Consider the following 7015-nt stretch of genomic DNA (forward strand, 5'->3'; position numbering starts at 1 on the left):
TGGAATAATCTACTGGGCTGTGTTGGAGATGTCCCTTTTGTCTCAGCCTTTAAATCCAAACCTACTCCTTGAATTTGTCATTCCCTCCACAGTAATCAAGTTTTTTTATTGGTTTTAGCTGCATTGAGTCTTATACAGGCAACCCCCACATTTACGACTTAATTGGTTCCTGGAGAGCCTTCGTAATTTGAGTCATCATAAGTCAAACCCTTATTTGCCTGTGTAATACATTCCTTTCCTGGAAACCAATTTTATCACTCTAAAAATTCCAAAATTGACTATGGAAATGGAGGAAAACAAAATAAAACAGCCCACAATATTATCCACATTTTACACCTTTTACATGATAAGTTATCAGACATATTTTCTAAATGCCACACTGCATTCTTTAAGTGATTGTGACCTTGAGGCTGCTGTCTGTCTGTCTTTCTGCCTGTCAGAAATCTCTCACAGCTGTGGGAGAAATGCCAGTTACATGTGCTTCCATCACTTCATGGCATGGAGAAAATTGCATTTTTCCAGCAGCTGCTAAGATAGTCATGTAGATAGTCTAGCAGCCCCTGAGTGAAATCAAGCGTCCATCTTAAAAGTATAATAAATAAGATAATAAATAAGAAAAATAATATAAAAAAACAAAACATATAATTGAGCTTTGTTTAAGATGTTATATTTGTATGTTGTTTTTTTGTTGTTGTTTTTTGTATATCAGAAAGCCTGATTTTAGTGCTGTTTTATACTGCAATAGAACCACAATTAATATATTCTTAATAGGATTACTTGGAATTGTTTGTATTTTATTCTGTAAAACATCAATTTCTCTACAGCTCCATGCATTGTACAGCTGTCATCTTATTAGGAAGCATCTTTCAGTAGTAAAGGTATATCTTGAATGTTCTATATTTCAATATTAGGAGGGGGATAAAAAAACAACTTTAGATTAAACTTGTCAATGCAGTGCACTGAACTTCAGCAGCCAAATGAGAAACATATTAATCCAGTGGGCAGGTGGTTAGGAGGGAGAGCAAGTGAAACCATTAGGATTCTCGCAGCAGGAAAGAGGAATATTCTGGATTGATGAGTTCTGTTTGGTCAACATGTTTGTAAGCTCGGGAATTCAGTGGCTTTAGCGGTTACCACATGAGAAAAGGAACTTGGAAGGCGGAATTCCTGTGGTCAGACATGGACGATGCTGCCCTTTTTCTTCATTATGTTTACTGGTCCTGCTGTTGATTAAAGTCACAGCATTTCAAATGTTATACATTAAATAAGTTACAACCCCAAACAGCTATGATGAAACCTGTTCTATTTTATTTTCAATATTATTATACATGATTTAATGTCATCCAGAAACACAAAAGTTAAGAAACAATACAAACAAAAAATAGTAGCAGTTACTGAACAGTTTGCATTTTTTATTGTGTATTTGTTTAATTACTTAATTGAAGTTTATTTTTTCAACTGGGGCTTCCACCTATCATTTTCTTAATTTGTTCTTCACATTACAGCTTTTGGCACATTGACCTGTACATTTTTTACATTTCAGAAACACATTCCCTAGAGACAATAAGATCAACTGAGACTCAGACTGAGGTTTCTGTTTTTTCATATGTCTCCTAGCTCATTAATTAATTCTTAACCAGGGGAAATAGTTTTATGACTGTGTACAATAGATTGGATATATCAGTGCCAAAGCTCTTAAAAAATACTAAATTTAGAGAGAAATTTGTCTCTTATACATTTCATATTTAATTATCTGTCTGTGATTAAAATAATATATATAATAACATCTGACATGCAAAATCAAATCTTTGACCCACCCACCAATCCCAAATGAAAAACACAATGCTCCCTGGCTGGTTTGCATTAGGTTTTAATGAAAAATCTTCTGTCAAACAAAAAGCTGCCATCAAGATTCAAACTGAACTTTCTGATTCTTGGGTGATTCAAACTTTTGATTTATTTCAGGCTTATGTTAAACTCTATGGTGTGATTTCTCAGTCTTTGACTACTGAATGTTAGTTAAAGTATGGTGGTCCAAGAGCACTAACAGGGGGCTATGAAACCAGCCATAGATTGTCTAAGCTATAAAATGCAAATAAATGCTATGCTGTTTTAGGTAAATGCAAGAACCATGTTAGTATTGGATCCTGAAATGAAATATATAACAATCAAATAATAATTTTCATTTTAATAAAACATTGTTTTCATTTTATTTAAGTGCTAAAATCACTGTTGTGAATAAATACATTAAAGCAAGTAGGTATTACACTCTGGATAATAGCGTCTACTAATAAATAAATAAATAATAATAATAATAATAATAATAATAATATATTATATTGCAATAAATGCAGTCAACAACAACATCAACGTAATATTTCACACCATTAGATATGAGATGCAATAACTGAAATTAACTGAAATGTACCCATCACGTAAGGGGCCATCCAAATGTATTGAAACTTTAAATAAATTGTATAGGCATCTTTTTCATAAAACACAATGATCAAATGTATTCACACCTGTGTGTATCTCAAATAGGCATAGGCCTCCACAAGCTGGGTTATGTCTATAAAAAAAAATCATAAGTTGAACCATACTAGGACCTATCTACTATAACATTTCTTCAAGAAGTTCAAGGATACTAGGACAGAAATGGTTAAGTGAACATAAAATCAATGCTCTCGAATGCCCATCATGATCTCCAGACCTAAATTCAGTAGAACATATGTGGTTTGAACTCAAGAGAGTAGTGAAAACCAAGAATTCTGAGGGAACTGCATAAGTTCTGCCAGGAAAAGTGGTCAAATCTCCCTCCTGAGAAGTGCCAGAACCTTATAAAAGACAGGAAGAATCTTCTAAGTGTCATCAAAGTCAAAGGAGGATGCACAACATTCTGATTGTAGGGATGTTTATTGTATTTTGTGAAAACCAAGATATTATTTGTAAAACATATCATGTTGCTCTGTGTATTGCTAGTTAAAATGTTTTACACAATTCAAATTATTCTAGAATACATACTGTGTGCCTATATATATATATATATATATATATATGACAATTGCAATCTTCTGTTAAATTATCTTGTTGCTACAATTTAACATGAATACGTTTGGAGGCCACAGTATGTTGATATAAACAACAGGCGTTCACATAGAAATGTTGTACAAAAACAAGTTTTATTGCTACTGCAAAATTGTACAGATAATTGTACAGCTATGTTTAAACAATGGTTTGGCCAAAATTGGAGTTCACATCCAGTCAATGATGTTTTGGCTTCTTTTTGTTTCCACATAAGCAATGCAATGCTACTGTGTACGTCTGGATATACAGAGCTTTTTGACTGTTAGCAGGGCCTAGACAATCAAACCTTGGATTCAAGCCATTATCACATGCACACCTCCATCACCAGTCCACACAGATCCATACAATCAACAAACCCACTTCAGGAAAAGGCCAGTCCCTAGGTGTGGAGTAGGGAAGCCCTGTAAGGGGTTAGGAGCCCTATGTCACCAGTCTGCACATGGGTTTGTTGCTTGCGTTGTCCAAACTCACTCCACAACTGTTACACTGGTGAGAGATCAGTAGCTGACAAGGCCGTCTGGTCGTGGCGAGACATTGACAGCTGCTGAAATATTCTGATAGGGTGAGGGCCAGAATATTCATACCATTGACTATAAAGTCTGACTGCAGTAAACCCAGCCCAGACAACCAACTGAACACTTCTTCATTGCTTTGCTAGAAGGAGGGGGAAAAACCAATGTGTTCAGAGAATCAGAACTATAAACAAGATATCAAGAAATCAAGATATCTGTCAATGAGGAATCAAAATAATGGTAATGTTTTAGAAGCATGGCCACCTCAGTCAGTATTCTTATGAATTCATGCTGGTTAGAGATTATCTTCTTATCAAACATTAATTTGTTACAAGAATGTCTTCAGAGGAAGGTATTCCAGTCAAATTCATGTGAATTTGTTGGCATTGTGTGGCGCATTACCAAAGTATTTGTTGTTTCCAAAGTTGGGAGCAGCAGCAGTGTATGTGTTTACTTCTTACAATCGGAGTGTTGTAATATGTGATTATAATGGACCAGTAAATGGATTTAGTCTATATCAAATTTCTTTCCATTGCTTAAAACAGCTGTTTAGAATGCAAAACATGTAGTATTTGTATGTTGTGTTTTCATTTGAAATAAATGCTGCAAATTACTTGTAAGCCAAAACCAAAATTACATGAATTGCAGTTAACCTAAGACTTTTTGCAACTGGTAAATTCCTTTAATTTTTGTGGAAACTTTGATGGTTGTCCTTTATAAAAATAAACTATTGTGGTTTAACACATGTGCTGAGTTGTAATTGGCTGTATACAGAATGGATAAAGTGCCTCAATTTAATTCCCACAACAAACATTTAAACATAATTTAAGAAACTATAAAACAACTGGACTTTGTTCCCTGCTGTCAGAACCATAGGCAGACATAGGAATAAAATGACAAATACAAAATCACACCCTTTTAAGTGTACCTAGTAGTGTGTCTACACTTATAAGAACCTAAGGAAAATATGAACTGTGATATTTTATGCTAAACATGTTGTAGTTTTTCCTTGCTAAAAAGACTTTCAAATAATTCCTTAAAAAACTAAAAATGCTATAAATTAGTTTAAATAAGACCAGAAGAAATTAAGTCTATTAAAAACAATGTGTTAAGGATTTCCGTTTGACTCGTTTGGTTTAAATGTTTTTATACATTTGATAATTGAGACCTTTTAAGATGTATAAAGTACAGAACAAGGCATACACCATGCACTCACACTGTAATATATTTATTTTGCATTACTCACAACACACCTCTTGGTGTATTCAGATTGTGTTGTTGTTGTTGCTTTTCTTAGAATGTTCTTTTGTAACCAAACAATAATTTCAATAATAAGAGTAATGAAAGGTGGATTTGTTTCCAAGACAAGATCAAATAATCCACAGTACAGGTCTTAATAACATTGTGATATGAATCAAAATATTTATGAAAAAAGCAAATTGTCTATAAAACAAAATATATATATATATATATTGATGCTGATCTGACTATTCCATGTAAAGTTTGGTAGCCTGATTTATTTTATTTTAAAACAAGAAAAATGTTGAATTAAAATTGAATCCCTCTAGCAAATAATTTTAACTCACACCAATCATAGAACTCCATAATCAGTTATGTGCTGTTGAAAGCAATGTAAAATGTTATAAAGTTAGAGCTGATGTAGGTACTAAATGTTTGTCCATAAAATGTATGCAGCCACGTTTTGAGAGTAGCTATTTGAAGAAGACAGAATACACAAGACTGACAGCTTCAGTCACATTAAATATCTGAGTGAATGACACATTTATGCTGTTTGTTTTCTGTCAATTTCTCAATTTCAGAATTTACAGACTTGTCACTACATATGTGACAGCTGTGAAATTCGATTTAATTTTCAGAAAAAAAGGAGTTTCTACTACCATGTTCTACAGAAAAACAACGTTGGTTTTTAAACATGTATTTATAGGCTTTTCTCAGTAAACAATAAACGTCCTTCATGTATTTTGCTTATCAATCAGTCAAACTCCATCCATCCATCCACCCATCTCTCTCTCTCTATGTATCCGAAGAAACATTCAAAATCAATGATATTCAAATCTTTCCTTACTGACCATAGCTAATTTATTGAAGTAATTGTAGCTTACATTAGCAATGCAAACAGTTAGGAGAATTGCTCAAGAAATAATTACATTTCAAAACGTAGTGCAATTTAACTTGGCTGATACACACTGCTGGTTATGCTTTTTTAAATTCCATATGAAAAAAAAATGCACATGTTATAACTGCTTATTTACGTTATTTGTAATGGAGCATGGAGATAAGGCGTCTACTGTACAGGATGTTGAGACAACAGTATACAACTTAGATCCAGCTATATAGTAAATGCAAGGAGATTTTCATATATTCATTTACATTCTTTGGCACAAGTCCGTGGGTCTGAGGGGCGGCAGTCTGGCCACGGGGGCGAGTTGGTCAGAGCCCATTTGAGAGGTTAGCCAAGGGGGAACACCAAAGACAGGGTTGAGGGTGGGGGATGGTGGATAGATGCAACTCAATGAACCCAAGCAAAGGGACAGGACAGTCAGCTTCATTTCTTACTCAACCAAGACATTATTTTAGAGACTCCAGTTTAAAAACTCCTCTGGACCGATTGCTTTGCGTAGAGGTTTTCGTTTAATGCACGTATCCCCCACTGAATGGTCCCCTGCATGACTGGCCACACTCGTTCTGGAGGGGAATGAAACGAAAAGTAATCTGCAGAATTAGGAAATGAGCTGTAAATGTATGAAACGCGAGGTTCAACTGCAATTTACAAATATGGAAAATGAAAGACGCCACATTGTACTTGCCATGTGGTTTGATTGCTTTTGGATTTGTGCCATATTTCCTGAGTAACGGTATCTTGTAATGTGTTTCTGTGAAGGTGCTAATGAGTTATAACTTTGGGCTAACTTTATATTTTTCCATACATCTTAGGAACAAGCCCAGATTCAAAGAGATTTTCATGATTATTTGAAATACACCAGAAACGAAACCGCAAAAAACAAAAAGAGGCATCAAATGAAAAAACAGCGGAAAGGGTGTGGCGATCTCACCCATTATTCTTGAGCTTCCGTCTGTACTTAATCTACAATACGTGTAATTCAATTCAATATAAATGAAAATAAAAATAAATGAAGTTACCGTAAAGCAATATATAACAAATATGTGTCATCTGTAAGTCCCGAGGCCTTACCACTTAAGCCATTGACCACTTAAATGCTGTCAGACATCAGTTTGATTAATCAGTTGTTAATAGTGTCATCTACCTCAGTAACAACATAATCAAGCAGCAAGCAGCAACCTCACTGACCATCAGCATACCACATCAACCACATGCCTGTTACTTACAAATATATTAAAACAAAACAAACAGCATTTATATATATATATATATATAT

The sequence above is a fragment of the Amia ocellicauda genome, chromosome 8 (assembly GCF_036373705.1).
Source record: "Amia ocellicauda isolate fAmiCal2 chromosome 8, fAmiCal2.hap1, whole genome shotgun sequence".
Lineage (NCBI taxonomy): Eukaryota > Metazoa > Chordata > Actinopteri > Amiiformes > Amiidae > Amia > Amia ocellicauda.